Here is a 25,951-nt window from a genome sequence, read left to right as displayed (position 1 = left end):
AAGATGATTTACTAAAACCTAGACAGTTTTCAAATCAGGTGATGGAATCCTAAACCACCAAGAAATTTCATTTGTAAGCAAAGAGGGCTGGAGAATCTGCCTTGTTCCTTTCTCTTGCCACTCTTTTCTCTCAGAGAGTCTTACTGCAAGCACAAGCAATATTTGCTCAACCTGAACTTTCTCTGTGCTTAAGAAAAATAAATGACCTTATGGTATATTTAAACAACCACAAGGTTACATTTTTACTTGTGCATTTTATCTACACATTGGAAAAAGTAATTTTGTCCCAATTAGAGTAGGTCTTTTCAACTGCTGACACATGTTTACAGAGCATCTGGATATAATCTGATTAGCATCTGGTGTCAGACTGTGAGATATTATCTCCTGAGGTCTCCCATAAAGAAGGAGAGACATAAACTTGCATTCATTTGGACCTTCCTGGTGTTGACATCTGCTGCTGGGTCAAAGCATCTGGGCATCCTATCCTCCAGCACTTTGCCAAAGTTCATCTGGACAGAGAGTATCATCCTAAACACCCAAGGTCTGACTTTAATTGGAGAAGAAAACCAATGTCAGCACTCCAGCCAATAAGTGAATCTTAACATTCCTCTCTCCTCTTTCTCTGTATGTATGTTAGAGCCAGTATGGAATCATCACACATATCTAGGAAAGAAAAAGTACCAATAATTTGGGGCCTCTTCCTGCCCCAATGGGAGACATTGCCCGCTGTTTAGTACATACATTCCTTGCTCATCCTCAGCTTGAATCCCCAGATAAAGTTGCATGATGTATCTCAAGAATTCACGTTCTAGTTTTGTTTTGTTTTCATTTTCGAGGCAGAGGTTTAGAGGAAAATGGTTTCATCGAGTTGTGTTCGTTTTTCATGTTGTTTTCAGTTGAAGCAAATAGAGCTAATTTTCCCAAATGTAAACTAGTGGGCATCCTCTCCTTGCAAATGCTTAATTACTTATATTTGATTAATACATTTAACTGAATCTGGTATGAGAGAAGAGTCACTTCACATTCATCACCCAGCATAGGACAGCTGACCTGGGAAGGCACAGAGAGGCTATTCTGTATAAGATGGAAAGAGAAAGTGGGGGCAGGGAGGTGGAGGGGGGTGCTTTTAGACATTGGTAAATGACTAGCTGGGCAGGATCTGATAACATCCTAGATTCATAAATTTTTGTGATGGGTTTGTGGCCGGGAGGGTGGTTTATAAGTGTTTGGCCGAGTCTCCCATACCCCTTACTTGTTCAAGTCCAGTAGGGCCAAACAAGTGCACTGGCTAACATTAGCGATTCAGGTAATTATTTACTAAGTGCCTCTAGTAGGCCCTGGAATCCACACACAAGGGAGCAAGCCCAGCATGTTCTTTTGTCCTCACTACAGTTAGAGACCCGTGAGGAAGACTGGCCACTAGGGATGGTCACATCCTTAACTTCACTAGTAAGTTTTGTCATTATTCTTTTCTGTTTTCTAACGTTTCTTTTTTACTGCTTGAACTATTTTTAGAGTATTTTCTTGTTTTCATAGCTATGAATCTTTATTCCCATGGGAAATTACTGGCGCAATGGTAGAAATAAAATTTTTGTTAACAACAAAAAATGGTGTCCTCCACTGTGGAGAGCTCATGAGTAAGGGTGGAAACCCAATAGCGATGGGGACAGAGAGGTGCCCTGAGGTGTTTAGCATGGCCTCCCTGTGGATGTGACATTTCAGCTGATGCCTGGAAGTGTCAGTCAGTTGGAGGCAGAGGGCTCAAGGCAGGGGCAGTTCGTACAAAGGTGGGAAAGAGCCTGGCACATGCAAGGAGCTGAAATCACAATGGCCTAGTGGAGCAGAGAGTGAAAGCGAGAGGGTAGAGAATGAAACTTGGGGTGAGGAGGGGGTGGGTGGTGCCAAGTCACACAGGCATTTCAGGCCGTAGAAAAGCATTCGTCATGCCCTGAGGACAATAAAAGTCATTAAAATTGCTTAAATTGGGAGGATGGTATAATTCAGTTTTAAAACAGTGGTTGTGGAGACTAAGTGGTATGAAAAATAATAGAAGCAGGAAAAGAAGTCAATAAGTATAAAAGAGAGTGCTAATTGTCAACTTAACCATTTTTCCTTATACTGCAGAACCCTGATTTTATCCTAGTTGGTGAGGGACTAGCTCCCTACTCCCTTGCAGCTAGAACTGGGCAATAAGATATAAGTAATTGAAGTTTTGGGGTGAGGCTTTTGAAAGACCTTGAGAGGGAACAATTCATCTGAGAGCAGGCCATTTTGTACTTCACCTCCTTCCTGCATCCTTCTGTCTGAAGTACAGATGTGATGGCTGGATCTCCAACAACTATGTTGGACCATCCAGTAATCAGACTTATACCAAGGTAGTGGCAGAAGGGATGAAGTGATGAGGGAGTGAGAAGTGAAGGGTATGTCCAGGAAGGCTTCCCACTTGAGGTGATGTTGTATAGCATTTTGAAGGTCCAGAAGGATTTGATAAAATAAAGAAACATCAGAGCAGCTATTAAGAATATTTCTTGTTATTTTTATATGTTTAGTTTTGTTCTCATTTCAACATACATGAAGAAGAAAGCCAGGGGTTGAAAATGGTAGTTCACAGTGAAGCCTAGTCCTGTGATATATTCTATTTGGACAACAATCGATTTTAAATTTTTTAAATTCCTTGTCAAGCTTTAAAAAATTAGGAAAGTTCATATAAAAATCTCGATTGGAGGGGATTCTTTTGGAGATCTGATAAGACTGGGGCCCTGTTTCTGCAAGACAAGGTAGTTAGCTGAGTCCAAGTAGTAACTGCCCCCACTTGCCCCCTCCTGACTTGGCTCACTCACTGATGTTCCCTGCCCAGCCCTGGTGGGCCCTTGAGTTTGCAGCTCTGGACCAAGGCACCCTGCCATCATGACCAGTAAGAGGCCCCCTGTGCTTAGACCCTCTTGCATTAGGAGAATGCAATATAGATAAATTAGGACTGCCACCCTGTTGAGTTCAGGCTTGGATTTGTGGGAGGTGCATACACAGAAACCAGACTGGGGTAGCTGTGTGGGCTAAGCTATGATGTATAAAAATTTTCTTGAAAACCACAGGGAACCCTGGATCATTTTAGACATGAAAACTCCTTAATCATCTATGATTTCAGATTTTCACTTTGAAAACTGGGTGAAGAATGAATTGGAAGTGACTATATTTTTGTTGTAAATGAGTATAATTATAATTTTGTATATAGTTTACAAGTTGGTACATTTTTTTCATTTGACTTTAATAACACTGCAGGAGTCAGGTATTATATATATTTATTTTAAATCTCAGGAAACTGAGGCTCAGAGACGAAATAAGATTTGTCCAAAGTCTAGCTAAGGAACAGAGCTAGACGAAAGCCCAGGTGATATTTATCCCCAGGAGCTAGTTTGTAAGAAGAAATGAAGGAAGGAAGGAAAGAAGGAAGGAAGGGAGGGAGGAGGGAGGGAGGGGGAGAGAGAGAGATAGAGAGAGAGAAAGAGAGGGAGAGAGAGAGAAAGAAAGAAAGAAAGAGAGGAAGAGAGGAAGGAAGGAAGGAAGGAAAGAAGGGGGGAGAGAGAGAGAACAAGAGAAAGAGAGAAAGAGAAAGAAAGAAAACAAACTTTTGGAAAAGTTTTCAATTAGCAACAATTGCCACCCGGATAAACCTCATTGGCTATGATATTGCCACTGCACAAAGCTGAAAGAAACTTTGATGTATCTCAGTAATGAATTAGCAATCAAAAAGGAATATGTATTTTAAAAATGGATATAATGAAATGAGCATATTTCCTTACCATGAAACCTACTCTTCTATTCAGTGTCTCAGTCTCAATGGCCTTTAATTTGTCTTTTATTTCATGGTCCATGTATGTTACTTTCTAAAGATTCTCCCATCCATTTTTTTCCTTTGCTTCCCAGCCTTTCTTTGCTTTCCTTTCCCTTCACTGTTATAGGCTTCTCCTTCCAGTGAGCTCAAATGTATGCTCCAATATCTAAGTTTCATCGAAGTTTCTTGTGTGCTCATTGAGGCTGCCAACTGCCACAGCTCTATGTTACTGTGCCCTGTCTGTACCGTCCATCCCCCAAAATGCCCACACACAGATCTAGGGATCTGCCAGTTAAGACACACCTTGGAAGGCTTCAGGGCTTACTGAGTCAGGCAAAAGAGCCAGAACCACCCAGGCAGCCCTGACCTTCCAGGAAAGGCCCCCACAGCTGCCCTGGCACCCTGTTTCTAGGGTCTGTCCATACCAGCTGACGCTCAGGAAATTTTCTCAACCATTCACTTAAGCCATACCATGTGTATTTGGCAAGCACAATGGCCATTCATGCTGGCCTTACGCAGTCTTCTCTTCTTTTCTCTAGAAATGAGAAGCTTGGCCTTCCCCATCTATACACACCCTCTCCTCTGCTCCTTCTGGGATTGAGAAATTTGGCTCAGAAATCCACTCAGGACTCCCAGCATCAGTTGGCCATCTGGCATGACTGTGGCCTCCAAATTATGTTCATGTCCATGGATAAGCAAGTGGATTATCTCCAAGAATCATCTTCTCAGTGAGAAGAGAGGAGGCGGAGACAATAACAAGTACATTTGCTTGCCTGAAAAAGACTGTAGACATCACTCTTGCCCTTGCTGCTCTGTAATGCAAAGCCTGTATCAGGTCTGTGACTGTGAAATGAAAAGGCCCCACAGGGCAGCCATGGTCTCCAGAACTGGCATTCATTGCTGTCTGGCACAGCCACGGGGCCGACAGGCCCCAGCTTGGGAAAGATCAGGAAGGGCTCAGAGTACCCGAATGCCTCACTGACACACCAGCCACCACAAGGGTAGTTAAGTGCATGGCCCTCTATTTCTGGATGTCATCTACTTGTTGACAAGCGAGTCACAGAACAAAGTTAATGTTTAATAATTAGACCAAGCAAACCATTGTCAGGGAGGCAAATCTGAAAGAAATACAGTATCCTGCTGACCTACCATAGCACAACTAATGCAATCTATGTCATTGCAGCATAGCTCAGAAGAATCTCTGTTCATAAACTCAAAAAGTACAACCTTTCTTTACTTTCCTTTAAATCAATGATTCTCAGTCAGGTGAAATATTGCTCTCCAGGGTATATTTGGCAATGTCTAGAGACATGTTTGGTGGTCAAAATAAGGGACAGAGGGGGTGCTACAGATCTAGCAAGTAGAGGCGAGGGATTGTTCTAAACATCCTACATGCACAGAACAGATCCCACAGCAAAGAATTACCTAGCTCAAAATAGCAGTGGTGCCAAGCTTCAGAAACCCTGCCTTAAATCAACTGAATTTCTATTCCCAGGCTACCATTCTGCTGCTAAGATGATTGAAATCAGTCCTTTTGGGGGTTTTGACCCATGGCTGTACCATAGATCTGGGTTCTTGGGCTGAGCCAAGGTTGGGTAGAGGGTGCTATATCTGGAATGGAGAATATTTGGGGAGGCAGCCAAAGTCCCAGCTGTCTAAGCCAGACTTTCAGCTCCTGTTCCTTGAGCTCTTCCCTTCTCTGCCAGGTGTTAAGTGAGATCACATGGCTCTGGGAGCTGCCATGCTCAGTCCTCTTCTGCCCCTACCTTGGGCAAGTCTCTTGATCTAGTCTCTGCCCCCAGCTTTTTGGCCACTCTGTCTCTTCTTGCCCTTTTTCCTCTTAGCACTACAGAAATATCCTACATTCTGCATGGGATAAAAAGTCTCCCAGGCCATTTCTCCTTCCTTCTTCAGCATGTACTCCCTTAACTTTCCTGCTGGAATAAAGGGGAGGGAAAGAATAGAGCAAAGGAGAGGAAAAAAGCCAACCATAGATTATCACCTCAAAATATTATCCAGCAATCACAATGGGTACAGTGAGGTTAAATTAAAGAGTTCCTGCCATCCTTGACATGGAGCCATAAGCCTTCTTGCCTTCTTCCCACAGCAGCGCCTTTCGTGCCTGTGGGTGAGGTGAAGTTGTTTATGTCAGTTACTGGATATGCTGACCTCGGTTATCATCACACTTGAATAAGAAAGTTTCTTACAAACATTTCCACACTGACAAAGGAAGAAAAAAATTAATTTTTGAACTCTCACTGATTAGAACTGACCTGGCTGTGCCAGAATTACCCTAACAGTTAGTTTTAAACAGTAAAAACTCCTTTCAGAGGTGATTTGATGGCTCCTGTTGAAATTACAAATAAACATACCATGGACCCAACAATCTTTTTTCTGGGAGTCTATCCTGTAAAAATTAAAGTATTTTGCTACATGAGCATTATTTATAGAGGCAAAAAGAATATAGAAAAAACTTAAAGTCTATCAATAGAGAAATGAATTGGGAAATGAATGAATTGGGATGTGTGACAGACCATTCTATGAGTCAATTTGACTGGGCCATAGTGCCCAGGTATTTGGTCAATCATTCTTCTAGATGTTGCTGTAAAGGTGTTTTTGGATGTGGTTGATATTTAAATATGTGGACTTTAAGCAAAGCAGATTATCCTCTGTAATGTGGGTGGGCCTTGTCAAATCAGTTGAAGACCTTGATGAAACAAAAACTGACAGCCCAAAGCAAGAGAAATTCTACCGATAGACATCCTTTGAATTCAGACTGCAACTCTCCCTTGGGTCTTCAGCCTGCCAGCCTACTTTGCAGATTTTAGATTTACCAAGCCTCTACCACTGAATAAGACAATTTCTTGAAATCAATTAATCACTCTGTCTATGTGTCTATCTATCTATCTATCTATCTATCTATCTATCTATCTATCTATCTATCATCTATGCTGTTGTCTTTCTTTCTCTGGATAACCCTGACTGATAAATCGATATCATAGAATTATATGCACCGATGAGTTATATCTAACCTAGGAATGTGGAATGATTTCCATGATGCATTAAGTGGCAAAAACAATATATGGAGATACATGTCATAAAAGAAGCAACAGCCAAAAGTATGCATGTGTATGTTAACGTGTTATATATAAGCATAGAGATATATGTGGAAGAAAACATAAGCTTTAACGGTGGTTACCTGGAAGAGGAGTAGGGAGGTAAAATAAAAATAAACTAGAGTAAAATAGAAAAATATTCATCAGATAATGTCAATGAAAGTTGTAGAATACTAAATTCTATCTGATGTTATTTATTAAAAATAAGAAAATACTAAATATCCCCATAAGCAGAGATTAGAAGTTAACATGCAAAATTTTAAAAAATTCTTATGTTCTTGGATTGGGACGTGGGGCCATTCTTTTGCTTGAATTTCTGATTCTTTAATATTATGATAATTAAGAAAAAACAGATTCTTGGGTCCAAGCCCCAACAATTTTGATTCGATAGGGCAGGGAGAAGACTGGGGATATGAGAACCCGTACTTTGTAAATAAAGGTCACTGAGTGATTCTTGGTGCACAGCCGGGTTTGGGAACTACAGGTGTGAATGACCGAACACACCTATGAGAGCCCATAACAAAATGCAGAGAGTGCTTGCACAACTCACCTTCTGGGGACTTCAGGTGGGAAGCGGGCACCCCAGTGCCTCTGTTCTTGCATCTTCTGGTGACAGCAACTCTGAGTCCTGAATCTTCAGTGAACTTCCTTCTTACCACATACCTAACCCAATGCTCAAAGCTTAGCCCCAGTATCACATGCTGAATGAAGTCAGACCTGATGTCTAGTGAACTCTTCAGGTCTCAGGGCAGAGGGAAGAATCCTCAAACTTAAGTTTTCCTTAACACCCCATACCCAAGCCTTCACATCCCACTGTCTTCTTCCTCAGGAATGACCTTGGCACCTGTAGAAGACAAACATGAGACATGTGCATTTATACTCCCACATCCTAATGGCCTAGAGTTTACTCTATCAGCCATGGCCATGGGGACCCAGAGAACTTGAGCAGGTGACACATGTAAACTGTGGAAGGAGGGAAATGACACTCCCTTACTTTGACAAGTCAGAATGGGCACTTGCTACTCTTGGGGGTATCTCCCCTTCTTTCCTCTTTTATTTCCTCTGTGATTTTTCCTTTTCCTTCTTTCTTCTCTTCTACCTCTTTCTGAAGCCCAAAAGTAATTCTAACAGAGTAGGACAAGTCAGGGTTGGAACTATACCATTTCAGGTTATTACTTTCCCATTCTAGGTCCTTATTAAAGTCACAGGGAATCTCAGAGCCATTAACCTTGCCCTCACTTCAACCACCCATCACCAGTCTGCTGATAACCCAATTAACTATTGTTTCAAGTTTGGACACATCTGATTTTCCCCTAAAAACAGTGAAGGAAGGCTCTCATTTGAACAAGAGGGAAATCCCAGAGCCGTGGTTAGCTCCATAGCTTAGTGGCACACCCCAACATCTCTCCTGTAACCCACTGGGAAAGTCTGATGACCTGGGACCTCCCAGTGCAGGGAGGAAGGATTGTGGGAGGTGAGACTCAAGGTGCAGGCCATTCCCAGCTCCCATAGGCCACAGTCACCTCCTCTCGTTTGCCACCTCTGCTCTCTCAAATGACATCTGTCTTTTTAGAAGCACAGCTATTTGTATAGAACTGTGTAGTGACTTCGTGTCCATTAGCTAGTTTGAGTCCCACTAGCTGCCAACAAGGTGTGTGTAGAGCTGTGTTGCTGTCATTCCCATCTACAGATGGTAGAAATTAGGCTGGGAAACAAGTTAGGGGACCTTCCAAGACCCAACTCATTCCGAGGAAAGAATGGTCTTGATCCCAAGCCTGACTCCAAATTTCTTTTTTCCCCATACACACCGTATTGACTTCTCCTTACTTAAAATGTTTGTTAAAGAAGACCCTTTTTTCCATTCCTTAAATATTCAGCCTTTAATATTTGATGATTAGAAGTGAAAAACATTCTCTCATGATTGACTTGGTACTTGAAACAGGCAGTTATATATTTGTGTTTGTTTTCATTGTTAGCTGTCTTGCATCTGCTTTTTAGTCATTCCATATCGGGGGGTTTACTTTAAGCATTGCTGGTTTTTCAGGGCAGGGAGTTTTACAAACAAGTTGGGGACAATGTGAATTGAAATTGGCAGGATGTATTTTTTCCTCTAAGTGGAAATTATTGTTCTGTTGATGGGATGGTTTGTCTTCTTCATTCTGAGAACACCTGAACAATGGGTTTGAAAGTGCTTCTGAGCTGGCAGAACAAACACTATCATACCTGAGAATGAAAGCAGAGCAGTGTGTGACAATTTGTGATAGGGGTGTCATTTCCCAGTTAAGGAAAACTTTTCTGGTCTAAAAAATAGAGCATGGACTAGAGCCAGCCCCACAGGGAGCAGGAGGATATACTCACTGCTAGCCGAACACTCTGGGGCCTGGATTTTTATTTCTGAAAAAATGAGAAGGTCTGCATTTTACTCATGGAAACATTTTCCTAATGGAAAGCCCCAATATATTTCTCTCTCTGTCTCTCTCTCTCTCTCTATATATATATAATATTTATATATATAAAATTAATTATGCTGTTACAGTTGTCCCATTTTTTTCTCCCTTTTATTCCCCTCTGTCCTGCACCCCTCCTTGCACCAGCATTCCGCCCCCCACTTAGTCCATGTCCATGCGTCCTACATATAAGTTCTTTGGCTTCTCCATTCCCTATATTATTCTGAACCTCCCCCTGTCTATTTCATACCTACCATTTATGCTTCTTATTCCCTGTACATTTTCCCCCATTCTCCCCACCTCCCTTTCCCCTCTGATCTCCATTTGTGTGATTCTGTTCCTGTTCTAGTTGTTTGCTTAGTTTGTTTTTGTTTTTTAGGTTCAGTTGCTGACGGTTGTGAGTTTATTGTCATTTTGCTGTTCATAGTTTTGATCTTCTTCTTTTTCTTCAATAAGTCCCTTAACATTCCATGTAGCAAGGGCTTGGTGATGATGAACTCCTTTAACTTGACCTTATCTAGGAAGCACTTTCTCTGCCCTTCCATTCTAAATGATAGTTTTGCTGGATAGAGTGATCTTAGATGTAGGTCCTTGCCTTTCATGGCTCTGAATACTCCCTTTTAGCCCCTTCTTGCCTGCAAGGTTTCTTTTGAGAAATCAGCTGATAGTTGTATGGGAACTCCTTTGTAGGTAACTGTCTCCTTTTCTCTTGCTACTTTTAAGATTCTCTCCTTATCTTTAATCTTGGCTAATGTAATTATGATGTGCCTTAGTGTGTTCTTCCTTGGCTCTAACTTCTTTGGGATTCTCTGAGCTTCTTGGACTTCCTGGAAGTCTATTTCCTTTTCCAGATTGGGGAAGTTCTCCTTTATTATTTGTTCAAAAAAGTTTTCAATTTCTTGCTCTTCCTCTTTTCCTTCTGGCACCCCTATGATTTGGATGTTGGAACATTTAACATTGTCCTGGAGGTTCCTAAGCCTCTCCTCATTTTTTTTTAATTCTTTTTTCTTCATTCTGTTCTAGTTGAATATTTATCTGTTCCTTCTGCTCCAAATTGTTGATTTCAGTCCCAGTTTCCTTCCTTTCACTGTTGGTTCCCTGTATATTTTTCCTTCTTTTGCTTTGCATAGCTTTCACTTTTTCCTCCATTTTGCAACCATACTGAACCAATTTAATGAGCATCCTGATTACCAGTGTTTTGAACTGTGCATCTGATAGGTTGGCTATCTGTTCATCACTTAGTTCTGTTTTTGGAGTTTTGACCTGTTCTTTCATTTGGGCCTATTTCTTTGTCTTGGCAGGCCTGTTGCATTAGGAGGAGCAGAGCCTTAGGTATTTGCCAGGGCAGGGAAACCCAGGTTGCTACGTGGTGATGCTGTATATTGGGGAGGGGGCTAAGAGAGAACAATGCCACTTTCTCAGCTCTCTGATGGCTTTCAGTCACTCTCAGCTCTCTGCCAGCTTTCGGTCAGTTCTCCTGCTACCCACAAGCAAATCAGGCACTTCTGGTGCTGCTTCCCGGGTGAGTGAGTTTGTGGACATTCCGGGACCCTGTGGGTCTCTCCAACAAACTCTCCTGGGAGGTTCTCCTGCCCCTGCCACTCCCACAGGTTTTACAGTGAGAGGTTTTGAGGCTTTCTTTCCTGCACTGGAACCCTGGGCTGCACGGTTTGTCTCACTCCCCAGCTGTTCCTCCCAATTTATCCTCATGCAAATGTGGGACTGCCTGGTCTGCCAGCCGCTGCCAGCCCTACCTGGTCCCCCAGATGCTACATTGCCATACATGTCTTCTCTGCCCCAGAGGCCCATCTCCACCCCTCCTACAAGTCTCGATGAATGTTTCTTCTTTAACTCCTTGGTTGTCAGACTTCCATACAATTCAATTTTCTGGCAGTTCTGGTTATTTTTTGTCTTTAAATTTGTTGTCCTTCTTTTGGTTGTGTAAGGAGGCAAAGTGTGTCTACCTATGTGTCCATCTTGGCCAAAAGTCCCCTGGAAAGCCCCAATATATTTTTCAAAGTATCTCCTAGGTGTCCATATCTGGCAAGGTGCAGAAAATACTCATTAGCCAACAAGAAAGGAGAAAAAAAAGGACCTGAAGTTAGGGTATTTGCTTGGATGATTTTGATAATCTGCAGTTTTTTGTTTGATCAAAAGCTAATGTGGGGGTTTGGGTATGAGGAAGGTGGAGGAGGGTATGGGCGTGATAAATGGTGATGGACACGGACTTGACTTGGGGTATATACAGTGTGGAACAGATGATGTGTTGTGGAGTAGGGCAAATGAGACCTATAGAATTTTGTTAACCAGTGTCACCCCAATAAATTCAATGAAAAGTAAAAAATAAAACATAATAAAAGCAATGAATTATTATATAAGATTGATTACCCAAGGTAGAAAAAATGAAGTTGAAAAATTCCTTAGTGAAGTGCAAGGATAACTAACCTCATGATGAGCAATCTGTCTAGTGATTAAATTCTTTCTGCTCAACTCAAAGTACACTTGAACCTGACCTTTAGTATGGCCTGCAGTTGAGGTCCATGGAGGGTGGAAATTGTGATTCCAAAGTCTTACAGTTCTTCCATCTCAACAGCAGTGAACATCGCTTCTTGCTACACTAAACTACAGTGGTCTACCTCCTTTTCTCCCTTCTAAAACTCAAAGGCTTTGGTTTTGTGTCTTATATTTTTTTAATTCTCACCTGAACATGTTTTTTTTTTTTTTTTTTTTTTTATTGATTTGAGAAAGAGACAGAGAAACATTGATGTGAAAGAGAAACATCGATTGGTTGCCTCCCATACATGCTCTGACTGGGGATCAAACCCACAACCCAGATATGTGCCCTAACTTGGAATCAAACCCCCAAACTTTTGGTGTATTGGACAATGCTCCAACAAACAGAGCCACCTGGCCATGGCATGTATTGGTCTTTTTAAATGCCGAACTCAAGAATAAAGCTGAAGGAAACATTGGCAGCTGCCATGTGCAGATGAGGCGGTGAACTGGAGCCAGGGAGGGACTAACCTTGTCTTAATAAGAACTGAGATGCCACAGTGTTGTATGAGAGAGCGAGAGTGAGAGAGAGAAGGAAAGGCCTTATTAAACTCATCTAGGGGTGACTGTTCCTTCGTGTTCCTTCAGACTCTTATCTTCCCTCCTGTCAGTGGCATTAACCATTTACTAGGTCACTCAGACTCCTTCCAGCTCACCTCCTGGGGAGGCACTGAAAAAGACCCCAGCTTCAATTCTGTTGTATCTTCACAAGGCATACCCCCTTGCCATTTTCTCTTGATGAGTAAAGAAGATCCCTCTGCATCCAGTGGTTTTTGCCTGTGTGAAGAATGAACCACCCTACAAAACAGGAGAACAAAGGTTGTTGGAGTTCTGTCAATGCAGAACTGATTAAAGTTGAATTACTAAGGTGATCAGCTTTGGTGTAAAACAAATTGGCATGATTTTTTCACCAGTGAATTTCTCAGAGCTGTGGCATTACACACTAACAGGGCGTGTAAGCACTTAAAAAGTGCCTGCTTGAATATCAGCTGTAGTCTTTGCCTATCTCATTCCACACAGGACTACTAAGAGGCAGCATCGGGTTTTGCTTTAAAATTTGTGAAATGCTTTGATGTATATGAACTCATTGAATTTTCATAATAGTGCCATGGCGGTGGTATTCTTTTGCTCATTTTATAGATGAAGTTTGATTCTTACAAGAAGGGTATTATATGTTTATTTGTTCACAGTTTCTCTTATAGAATGTGAAGAACTGCTTTTTGTACCTCTTTGTCTTCTCAGACTGGTCACTTACATTATTGTTCATCCAACTACAGCAGGTTAATTGTACCTGTGTTAAAAAACAAGATATCACCAGGGTGCACTAAGTCGGGAATTTGCTACGATACTGAGCAGATATTGTGAAAAAACAAGAATTCTGGAAACATGTTCACAGGACCGGTGACAGTGATTACTTTTGTGAGAATGCAGAGTTGCTATTCATTTCATACACTTACATATTGATTTGACTTTTTTAATGACAAAACATATGTTACATCTGTAATCAAATTCTCTTTTACTAAAGATAGTTAAAACATCTTCTCTACCTGCAATCTTTTTCCCCTCTGTCTCCAATTTGGCAGACCTGCCATAGGTAAGAAGAATAGTTACCCTCCACGTGAAAATGAATGCAGTGGCACAGACGCCCCTGACCAGTGCCTCAGTTACCACACCTGCTCATGTGAGAGGTGGTTGGTGAATTTCAAACAAGGAAGAAACAAACATTGACTCCTTTATAGGTGCAAGGCCCTTTCCATCATCCGCTGACTTGAGCCTCTCACTGCTTGTGCAGAGAAGGCAGAATTAGCCCTGGTTCTAGGTGATAAATCCAGAACTCAGGAAGAGTAAGTGACTTACTTGCCCATGATCACATGTAACATGGGACACAGCTGTGCTGGTGCTCCTATACCACCACACCCCCTGAAAACTAGCTGAATGAAATTCAGTGAAGTGTAAGATCCAGAATAATTATTCTCTGCTTCTATTTCTGCTTTTGTAAGACCTTTGAGCTTATTTCTTTTTGGCAATAATCTCTGGGATCCTAGCTTAGAGACAAGAAGGGAATCCCCTGGCAGAAAGAGGGGGCATTTGTTAGTGTGATTTTTTTGTTGTTGTTATCATGCAATATAATTTTATGAGCTAAATAGAATTTTTGGTTGCAGAAGCATTTTGATTGAGAATCGATGATTGCAGCTGTCATGGCATCTCAAGCTGTCTCTTAGCCCCAAAATGTTCATTCATACATATTGTCTGTTGTCTCCTGTTGTCCTTTCCTTGGCTCATCTCCTCTCTAAGAGCAGGAACACAAAGGCTCCTGCCTGGGAGGAACAGAGAGGCTGCAATTCAAGAGGCATCTTTGTTCTTAAATAATACATACTTCCCCTCCAAGCCAAGGGTCACAATAAAATGCCAATTAGAAAAAAGAAATCCACTTAATTTTTATTAAACTACCTGATTTTCCAAGAGTCTTTAATGTGAATCTTGGTTAAATAGTAATTGGACATTTAAGGAATGGCCTTGACTCTCTCAAGTGAATCTGCAGTTTTGTTAAGGACCAGAAAGAAAAAATATCCTGGAAGGCAAGGCCACCAAACTATCTGCCCATGTAGAGTGGATGGTTTACTAGTGATGCTTTTATTTCTTGCTTCATACTTTCCCAGTTTTTTTCCCAGATTTTCTACAATGAATGTATATTCACTTTTTAATCTGAATAAAATGTTATTTTTTTAAATTCTGAAATGCAGTATGCTACTTGCAGTATTATCTATTCTAGCTATGTAACAATGGCTGCAAAAATTACTGGGGAGAAATAAGTCAAAATGTTTATAATGTCTATTTCTAGGAAAAAGCACTATGACTGATTTTTTCCTTGATATTTTATGTATTTTCCACATTCTCCCTAAGGGCCCCTGTAGAGACTTTATAATATTAAATAAGAAATATTTTTAAAGACTTAACATTTGGTAAGGACTAGGAAGGGAGGGGGAAATTCTATTAAATTATGGAATTTTATTATTATTATGATAATAATGCCACTCCCTAGTTCCTAGAATAATTGATATTTCTTCAAGATACCTAATTCATACTTGGTGAGTAAGGTATTTATCTTTCAGTATCTCATTCAAAAATGCCCTAATTTCTCCCAAACTGATGAAAGTTACTTCACTCAAAAATATGTAATGAACCTCCACTCTATGCCAGAGATCATGCTTGGTGCTCTTTGAAGCCTGTTACTATCTTCAGGTGGTCTCCATCCCTTGGAGCACTCCCAGTTACCCCAGTAGCTACAGTTACCCCCATTCCCTGTCTGGACGCTTGTCTCTGGAGCCACAATCATCAGAAGGGTCCAAGCAGCAGAAACTACAAGTCCTTTTGTGCTCTTCCTGTTTGGGATTTTATTATTTTCTTTCTTTTTTTCCTTTTAATGTGCTCCACAGCTGGAGCTATTTTTATGGGGTCAGTCCTATTACCATAAATGAGATGTCACACCTGGGACAACATGATGATCCTTTGATTTAACAAGTCACCAACTACCTCCATTTTAAATTGTCGTTACATGTGGTAGTTGAAGATGAGAGAGGAAACCTGGTGAAGGAGTTCACATGGGAAGGTCAGCATTACCTTCCTAATTCTGTGAGTTGTCTATTACTATGTTCACTATTGAAATTATGACTGAATCCTGAACAGCAGTCGCTGATGTCTCAGGCTAGCTGTGTCTAATTTGAGACCTTGTTGCACTAAATACTCCAGTAGAGTTCTTTGGCAAACCTATGAATTAATCCACTATGCCAGATATTTTTTTTTGACATAAAAAGAGTTCCAAATTTAAGGCTTGGTTTAAAATTCTTTTGCTTTAGAATTTTTTTTTTTAAAGGAGAGATACTTTTCCAGGAAGATGAAACAGTGACTGTAAACTACAGATGTAAATCAGAGCAGTTTACTGGCATCAAAAAAAGAAATCTGTTCATGGAGCTAAACATTCCTTTTTTGACACAATACAGTAAATGCAATATGGTGACACAAACAATTTAAGTAAATACCATCTCTAATAATAGCTGCATATCAACTGGAAAGTATTTTTATCATGTGCGTGCTAGCTCCCCAGCCGTAGCCTTTATAAAGCACAACAAAACATGTGATCACTCTGGCCCATTTTCAGAGAAATAAATGATTGATTGTTTGATACCTACAGGCATTGATGCCCCTTAATGGGTCCTTAAGTGCTAAGAATAATGAAGGAAAAAACCCTGCTTGTCGTCTGATAACCTCTCTGGCTAAGGAGAAGAATTTGAGAGGGAAATCAGTAGGACAAGAAAATAGGAAATTTAATTCCCCAATTAATCTCACTCTGCTGCTGACATGATTCGGGACAGCGTAGAATACTAAAACTCGGCATGCCCCACATTCACATTCTTCCTCTCCATCCTGTCTCCTATCCATCTCTGACAGGGTTTCTCTGCAGATCAGGGACAGGATTCTCTAAGGATTTGTGAAAGAGAAGAAAATGAGTTCTCCCTAAATTCTGCAATATCTCTTTCAGTTTTCACCTGAAGGTCGCCTCTACGTGGTTCTATGAGATTAAAGGTGTTCTTACGGTGGTTTTCAATATGCCCACACTCTCTGCCATTCTCTTTGAAAAGTCAGCCTTATTCCTATTTTCTTATGTGTGGGTTGCACTTAGTGACTTGATTCTAACTAATAAAAAATGGCAGAGGTGACCACATGAGACTTCTGAGACTAAGTCATAAAAGTGATTGCCTCTTAAGCCTCTCTCTCTCTCTCTCATATCACTCAGTCTCAGGGAAGCAAAAAGCCATGTTGTGAGGAGAGGTGAGCCATTCTGTGGACTAGCCTGTGTGGTGAGCAACTTCTACCAGGAACCTGTAAGTACCTGACACTTACTGCCAATAGCCACACAGTGAACTGTCTTGGGAGCAGATTCTCCAGCCTTGCTCAAGCCTCAGATAACTGTAGTCCCGAACAACAGCTTGCTGTATCCTCAGGAGGGAGTCTGAGCCAGAACCACCCTTGCAGCCACTCCCTCTTCCTAAGAAACTATATTATCATAAATATTTGTTGATCAAACTGCTAAGATACTGTAATTAATACCTAAGCAGTTAGTTTTTCACCTTACCCCTTGAGGGCTAGATAATAATTCATTTCTCTTGAGCACTTTAATAAAAACTTAAATCTTGGGCTTTTGTTCTTACTGTGAATATTTGTGTACCTTCATGTTCGCATACCCTCAGGTAGAGCTATGTTCTCTACCTGACTTTTGGACAGACTTAATTAACTGTATACCTTTCAGCCATACAATTGTCACATATGGTTTGGTTTTGCAGATAACAGCAATCATTTTGATTGTCTCTCCATTCTATAGTTATGTCAAAAGTGGCCTAGTTGTGCCTCAGATCATGGAGTTAGTGGCACAGATGGCAGTGTTCTGATTGAGATGGACAAATTTAATAATTTAGATGTGGTGCATTTAAAAACCAGATTAATAGCTGGCACCAGAGATCCTCTTAAGAGGATAACTGTCTCTGCTTGGAAAGATACCTTAATGCATTTCCAAGCAAAAAGGTAAGGCCCTAAAGAATTTAAATTTTGAAGGAGTACAGAGAGCACTTGCCTAGCCTTGTATTAGAAAGAATTCCATGTTCCAGCGGACTTGGTGGTGAGGAGAAGTGAAAGCCCAGGTGACCAGGAAGGAAGCTGCCACTCCAGCCAGGGAAATGGCCTGGGCCTTCTCAAAACAAGATTTTCCGGTGTTAGAGTTTTAGCAGTTTGAATTTCTGCCATAGAGATCCTTATACAGATCACCTCTAGACTTTCAGTAAAATGCACTTATTGTGTGAGAGATCCTTTTAATGGAAATTAAGACAGGACTGACAAGGTGTAGGAACTGAGACAGGAGAGGATGATGCGGCAGAATTTAAAGAAATCTTGGGGGCACCATTGGATTTCTCAAATCCATGAAAAGCAGGTCTAGTTCCAACAAGGTCACCTAGCTGACATCTGTGTTATGTGCATAGCTCATCTCATCAAATGATTATATACTCTAAGCATGGAGTTTTGCTCATGTTCACAAGTTTTCCTTTGTATGGAATTCTCTCTCTCAAGACTGATGTTATCGGACTTTATTTTTCATAACTTCAACTGGAAAACATACCTAGTGAATGTTACCTAATAACATGATACCCCCTTGTGTGTTTCTTGGATTTTTCCAGTGTTACATACTTCAATCACATGACAATTCTATGAGGTAGATCATATTACTATCATCATTTTACAGATGAAGAAACTGAGACTTGGTGAAGTTACATAAATGTCCCAAGACACACAGCTAACAAATGGGGATTAAGGTTTAAATTTTGGCTTGTTTAGCTGAACAGCCTAAACTTCTAAATGCGGTACTGATCTACTTTCCTACTGAAAATGGGTGAAATTTTGCCAGGATCCCAGTGAGGACAGTAGGCCTGATAATAAAGCAATGGATAGTGGGGTCAAACAAAACAACAGAGAGCCAAAGTGATTAAAAATACTTGAACAGAAGACATTATTGCCACCGCGGGTCACCTGGAAAGACTTCTTTGAGGAGGTAGGACTTGAGACAGGTGCTGCGGAATAGACGGCACTGAGGGAGGCAGAAAATGTTCTAGGCAGGGAAACGCTAATTACATCCAGAGAGGTGGGAATGATCCAGCATATTTGCAGAGAAAACTGACCCATCCAGGATAGAGGACAGAGATTTCTGTTAGAAGAGAAGGTAGATGAAAAAATAGAAAGTTATAGGAGATCTTGGGTGCCAGGTAAAGAACAATGAGGATCTTGAGCTGGGCCAGGTGGCTCAGAGCACTTTGCATTTGGATATACCTTTGGTCGTGAGAGGCTATAATGACCTATTCAATGCTTTTGTTCCCTTTTAGGAGCAGGGATCATATCTTATTCTTCCCAATATCTGCCCCATTCCTAGTACCTGGTACACAGAGGGGCACTCATTCATAGGTGAATGAACAAGTGAACAATCAAAAAAATGACAAAAAGGGAAGGGTGGTTGCACAGAGTCATGGTGCAGGGAGGTAGACCTGGCTGCCCGCTCACTTCCCACTTACTGTCTGGCACTTCTGGGCATGTCCTTCCTCAGCCTCAGTGTCCTTAGCCATAAAATAGAATGAATAGTTCTTGCAACCTTACTGGGCTGTTGAGTTAAATGAAATAATGTATGTAAAACATAGTGCCTCCCATATAATAAGCTCTCAACACAACACACTAATCTCACATCAAATTTAGTGATTCTACTCTAGACCAAATGAATAGGAAACCTAGAAAGCAGGAAAATTCTTTAGAAGAACGATAAACCTTCCTCAGGACCCAGAATAGGGCCTCAACCTGCATTTTGGTTAAGTCTCAAGGGGCGTGCTGACCTCAGCTGACCTGTTGACTTAATTGGAGAAATGCCTGGGACTGTGATTGTGAAGGGCCTTGAATGCTCTGCCAAGTGTGCTGAGTTAGGTAGTAACAAGACTGTATCTGTTTTAGAAAGACTTTTCTTGGTGGCAATGTGGGTGATAGCTTAGGAAACAACAGGATTAGAGGCTACTTTAACAGTCCTAGTAAAAATAAAGAGAGCTTGAATTAAAGCTATAATTGTGAGGATGTAGAGAAGAAGTTTGATTCAAGAGTCTATGAGAAGAAACTGGATCTAGAGAATGGCTGAATGTTGGGGGAAAGATAAAGGCAAAAGGCAAGGATAAGTGAGGCTTATTTGAACATCTGGGTAAACGTGATGCTGGGAACAGGAACAAGGAAAGGGCAGGGATAACAGAATTTCAGCTTGGGCAACCACATGATTCCATTAACCAAAATAGAAACTAAGAGGGGGTGAATTTGATGTAATTCTTTACAATATCTTCTTTTAGGAATTCATCACCCTTTATACACAATGAAAGCTGCCCCTCACTTTCTCGAGTTCCAATGGATTTTACTAAAAAAGAAAGAGAGAAAGAAAGAAAGAGAAAGAAAGACAGACAGAAAAGAAGGAAAGAAAGAAAGAAAGAAAGAAAGAAAGAAAGAAAGAAAGAAAGAAAGAAAGAAAGAAAGAAAGAAAGAAAGAAAGAAAGAAAGAAAGGAAGGAAGGAAGGAAGGAAGGAAGGAAGGAAGGAAGGAAGGAAGGAAGAAAAGAAAGAAAGAGAAAGAAAAAGAAAGAAAGAGGGGGGAGCAAAGGAGGGAGGGAGGCAGGGAGAAAGGGAGGGTGGAAGGCAGGAAGGAAGGAAGGAAAGAAGGAAAGAAGGAAGAAAACCTTATTTTACTGGTCACCTCTCTCCATCCTGTATTTCACCATTGGATTTGAAAAGAGAAAACTTTGCCACAGGGAGGCCCATAGTTACAGTGAAAATTACTGTTGTAACAAAAAATCTTCTTACCTCCAAATGATGATCCACTTACAACAAGTAAGATTCAAAATAAGCCAATACTGGAATCAAATTTCTACCAAAAGATATCAGTAATTAGGTTTGGCTTATGTGTGCCTGTGTGCACACATGTGTGTTTGTGGGTATGTGCGTCACCCTAAATAGACACACATACAAGAATACACAAGCATGGAACTCACAATACTTTAGAGAATTCCCTTTTAATCATCTTGTTATCACCATGGTAACAGGAAGAGCAGCAGCATTCCTAATCACATAGGGAAAACCTACCATCTTGGGATATACACCCCCGGAGAAAATTTCAGCCACCGTGTGGACCATCACAATATATGATGCTCAAATAACCTCATGGGCTCTGTTCATCTTTGATTACTTATAATCTTTCTTGTATTTGCTATTTCAATTGGCCTTTCCCAGAACCAGCTCTCATCTCTGTTCTTTCTGCTAAAAAATATTTTCCCACAAGATTCTTTTGGCCACTGTGAAAGGGGCCTTTCCCCCTTACAGGACATAAGAAATAAGTTTAAAATTCTGCTATGCCTTAAAGTTATTTGAAATTACATATCATTTAAAACTATATATATTTTTATAAAACAGACTTCAAAATGACAACATCATTCTTTTCTGGGGTTTTTTATGTGCTCATTCATGACAATGACTTGCCCATGACCTACAGACTCGAAATACCGAGTCAGAGGTCAGCTACCTGTGGGTGAGGTTTAAGAATGCCTACTCAGTCACTACAAAAGAAAATCAATCTGGCCTTTATTGTTTTCCTTAAGAGAATGGAAATAGCTTTCATTAGAGAAATCTACTTCTATCCAACTCCAAGGGGACTTCAAATTTTTCAATTGCACTTAAATATTGTATCTTTGGTAATAGCTGTCCTAAGGGAGAGCTTCTTTATTTCAGTAACATTCAAATAATCTTCAAAGGCTTCTATCTGTTAAAACTGATATAAAAATTGTATTTTACATAGGAATTCATTTTTAAGTACCAAACCATTTCTTTATCTGTGCCATCTGTATACAGCATTATCTATAGGCATTGTTCAAAACATTAAAAAGTCAATGATTTCCTATTTTGAGCTCTATTTGAAACAACTTGCTATTATGAAAAATGTAACAGTGTATCCATTTTAGAATGTTTGTGCAAACAAAAACATATATTCATATATACTTATATGTATATGTGCATGTGTATACATGTAATCTGTAAGGATGCATGTGTGTTATATGCTATAGAGGTTAAGAGCATGAATTCTGGAATCATACTGTCATGATGTGAATTCTCCCTCCTGTGTGACTTTGTGTAAGTTACTTAACCTCTCTGCTTCTCAGTTTCCTCATCTGTAAAATGGGAACAATAATAGCAACCACCTCAGAGAGTTGTATGATGATTATGAATTAATATTTAGTGCTTAAAACTGGCATGTAGTAAGTAAAAAAACTTCATTTATTTTTAGAGAGAGGGGAAAGGAGGGAGAAAAAGAGGGAGAGAAACATTAATGTGTGGTTGCCTCTTACACGCCCCCAGTTGGGTACCTGGCCTGCAACACAGGCATGGGCCCTGACTGGGAATCGAACTGGCAATCCTTTGGTTTGCAGGCTGGCGCCCAATCCACTGAGCCACTCCAGCCAGGATCTGTCTTAGCTATTTTTATTAGAAGTAGCACAAAGAGGCCATATTTTTAAAAATTGGGTCACCAGCAAACAAGAAACTTTTAAGTTATTGGTGTGTTTTACAATGTGCCAATTAGTAATGGTAATAGTATTTTTGCTATTGTCTGTTGTTATTAAAGAGCATGAATAAATGGTGGTCCTCTACTGCCACTGTCTCTGGTCCAAGGTATGCTCCTGCAGAGTTAGCTCTTCAAGTGGATATTCCTCTGCCCCCACCCCGCCCCAAAAGCTGCAGCCTGTGAGTGGGCAAGTGAAATCAATGCAGAGCAAGCTGTTGCAGTCATGGTGGCTTTTTGCCATTAATGGTGGTCCTGGTGGTAGTATTTCACTCTTTTATAAAAATTCTTTTTTATCCACTTACTACTGATTGGCACTTGGGTTTTTTCCAAATATTGGCTATGGTAAAGAACACTGCAATGAACATAGAGGTGCATATATTATTTTGAACTAGTGTTTTGGGCTCCTTCAGATATATACCCAGCAGTGGAATTGCTGGGTCAAAAGGCAGTTCTGTTTTTCATTTTTTGAGGACAGTCCATACTGTTTTCCACGGCGGCTGCAACAAGCCACATTCCCACCAACAGTGCACAAGGGTTCTGTTTTCTCCACATCCTCACTAGCACTTGTTGATTTATTGATGGTAGCCATTCTGACAGGTGTGAAGTGACACTTCATTGTGGTTTTAATTTGCATGTCTCTGATGGTTAGTGACATTGAGGATCTTTTCATATGTCTATTGACCATCTGTATGTTCTCTCTGGAAAAGTGTCTGTTCAGGTCCTCTTCTCACCTTTTAATTGCTTTTTGGTGTTGAGTTATCTGAGTTCTTTATAAATTTTAATCCCTTATCAAATATATCATTGATTGATATTACCCTTTATCAAATGTATCATTGACAAAGATCTTCTCCATTCAGTAGGTTGTCTTTTCATTTTGTTATGGTCTCCTTTGCTATGCAAACACTTTTAAGTTTGATATAATTCCATGTTGTTGTTTGTTTGTTTGTTCTCCTTGCCTGAGGAGATTTGTCAGGAAAATATATTGCTGAGATAAATATTAGAGATTTTACTTCCTGTTTTCTTCTAGGAGTGTTATGATTTTGAGTGTTACATTAAAGTATTTAATCCATTTTGAGATTAGTCTTGTATTTAGTATAAGAAGATGGCCCAGTTTAATTTTTTTGCACGTATCTGTCCAATTTTGCCAACACCATTTATTGAATAAGCTGTCTTTACCCAATTTTATGTTCATATATACAATGAAATATTACTCATAAAATAAAGAATAAAATATTAGCATATGCAGCAGCATAGATGAAACTAGACGGTATTATGCTAAGTGAAATTAGCCAGAGAAAGGCAAATACCATACAATTTTATCTATACATGGAATTTAAAGAACAAAATAAATGAGTAAACAAAATAGAAACAGGCTCACAGATACAGAAAACAGACTGATGAATACCAGAGGGGAGGGAGTTGGGGAACGAGGTGAAAAAAGTGAAGGGATGAGAAGTACTAATTGGTAGTTACCAAACAGTCATAAAGATGTAAAGCATAAGCATAATATAGTCAATAATATTATAATAATAACCATTTCTGGTGACAGCTGGAATATCAGGGGATCATTACGTAAAGTGTAAGATTGTCTACCGCTATTCTGTACCCCTGAAACTAATATAAAATAATGTCTAATGCAAACTGTATTTGAAAAATAAAATTATTTTAAAGTATATGAAGACATACACATACATAGTCATTCTGTAAGTAAAAGTAATATATGCATATTGTAAAATAATAGTTCAAAGAATAAAGAAGTATGTAAGAAGAAAAAAAATCTTTTCATTGTTGCTATAACTGGAAGGAAAGAAAGAATGTGGAATTTCTGGCATGGATATACATATCCAAGCAGGGTTGAAATTTCAGAAAGCGCATAGAAGGAGGATGATTTGTGGATGTGCTGATTTGGAAATCAAAAGTTAACAGTGATTGATGATGGCAGTGGATAGTGGGAGACTTTCCACAGTTTTTATTAGTATCTCAGAAATGAAACATATACATTTAACCTTAAAGAAATCTAGGCTCAGAGAAGCAAAATGGCTGCAGTGAAGAAAGAAAAAAATGGCGGCTCCTCTTCACTGAGCTCTCCCTCTGGGGCAAGTCCTGCACTGAGTACGCTTTGCCGCATCATTCTTCCCACCTGCGACGCAGGGAAGGCCCAGAGATGGTCTTCCAGTGGCCTGAAGCCCTGCCCACATTTTGATATTTGGGTCTTCAGACAGCTCTGAAGAAACAGCAGTGGTCTCTAACCATGTATAGAGTGCTCGTATACTCATTTATTAGACTTTATTTTTAGAACAGCTTTAGATTTACAGATAAATCAAGCTGATAGTACAGAAGGTTGTGATATACCAGTGCCAAGTTGCCCTATTATTAACATCCAAGGATGGTACAGTTATTACAATTAATGAAACAGTATTGATACATTATTATTAACTAAAGTTTATACTTTATTCAGATTGCCCTAATTTTACTTACTATCCCAGGATCCTGCATTACATTTAGTTGTCATGTCTCTTTAAGTTCCTCTTAGCTGTAAGAGTATCTCAGACTTTCCTTGATTCCCATGGCCTGGACAGTTTAGAAGGATACTGGTCAGGTGTTTCATAGGATGGTCCATTATTGCAATTTGTCTAATGTTTATCTTGTGCTGAGACTGGAGTCACAGATTATTGAGAGGAAGACCACAAGAGGTAAAATGCCATTTTCAGCACATCTTATCAAGGGAACACATCATCAACATGATCAGTGACTTCAATCATAGTAGGACGTCGTTTGTCAAGTTTCTTCACTGTGAAATTCCTCTGTTCTGTTCTCCGTACTGTGCTCCATGGAGGGAAGTCACTGTGCATGGCCTGCAGTTATGGAGTGGGGAGTTCTGTTTCCCCTCCTTGAGGGCAAAGTAGCTACAGAAGCCATTTGGAATTCTTCTACATGGGAGATTTGTACAGTCATTTTTCAAGTGAGATTATTTTGAAAAAAAATTGGCCAAAGATAAAATTATGGTCCACAGATGTGTGGAGATGAAGAGGAAGTATTGAAAACAACAAAGGAAAATGAGTCTGAGAAATAACTTTTCATATTGTTGGGAAATTACCTGAATAGTTAGACATGTACTCGGAAGTAAGTCCAAGAATGTTTATTGCTACATTGCTCATAATACTTAAAAACAGAAAGCACATAGAGTATCCAAACAAATCAGCGTATATTCAGATAACTGTTAACTCAAACATGTTAATATATGTATGTAAAGAACTACTGGCATGGAAATACAGTAATAGTATGCTGGTGAATTAATTACATGTAAGTATAGTATGCATATAAGAACATACACATACATAATTATATAACTATACATATATGTATGAATATACTTATAAGTGTATTATATACATGCTATTATGTGTGTGTATGTAAAGATACATGATATCTAGAAGTTTAGGTGATACCAAAAAAATTATGGTCATTATTTCCAATAGTAGGATCATGTCATTTAGACCATTACTTTTTAATACCTAAACTTTCTATTTTCTTCACTTTTTAAAAATCTTTCTTTTTTATTTTTACAGATCTTTTAAAAATTTTATTGTTCAAATACATTTGTCTCCATTTTCCTGCCACCACTTTTCCCTGCCCCAACCACCCCCACCTCCCACCCTCAGTCCTTCCCCACTTTGACTTTGTCCATGGGTCCTTTATAAATGTTCCTTGACTTGACCCTTCTCCTTCTTTTTCCTCATTACTTTCCTCTCTCCTCCCATTTTGTTACTGTCAGTTTGTTTTTTCCTTTCAATGTTGCTGGTTATATATATTTTTTTGCTTGTTTATTT

The 25,951-nt window shown here is 39.9% G+C and overlaps 1 pseudogene; it reads right to left on the bottom strand.

Moving 5' to 3' along the window:
- Positions 1 to 3,623: 3,623 nt before the first annotated feature.
- Positions 3,624 to 3,705, bottom strand: LOC129061158 (uncharacterized; annotated as a pseudogene).
- Between the last annotated feature and the right edge of the window lie 22,246 nt (positions 3,706 to 25,951).

The sequence above is a fragment of the Pteronotus mesoamericanus genome, unplaced genomic scaffold (genome assembly GCF_021234165.1).
Source record: "Pteronotus mesoamericanus isolate MK-2021 breed Mesoamerican mustached bat unplaced genomic scaffold, CSHL_Meso_final scaffold_54, whole genome shotgun sequence".
Taxonomy (NCBI): Eukaryota; Metazoa; Chordata; class Mammalia; order Chiroptera; family Mormoopidae; genus Pteronotus; species Pteronotus mesoamericanus.
The sequence above is the reverse complement of the archived record's forward strand: the minus strand, read 5'-3'. Positions and strand labels throughout refer to the sequence as shown.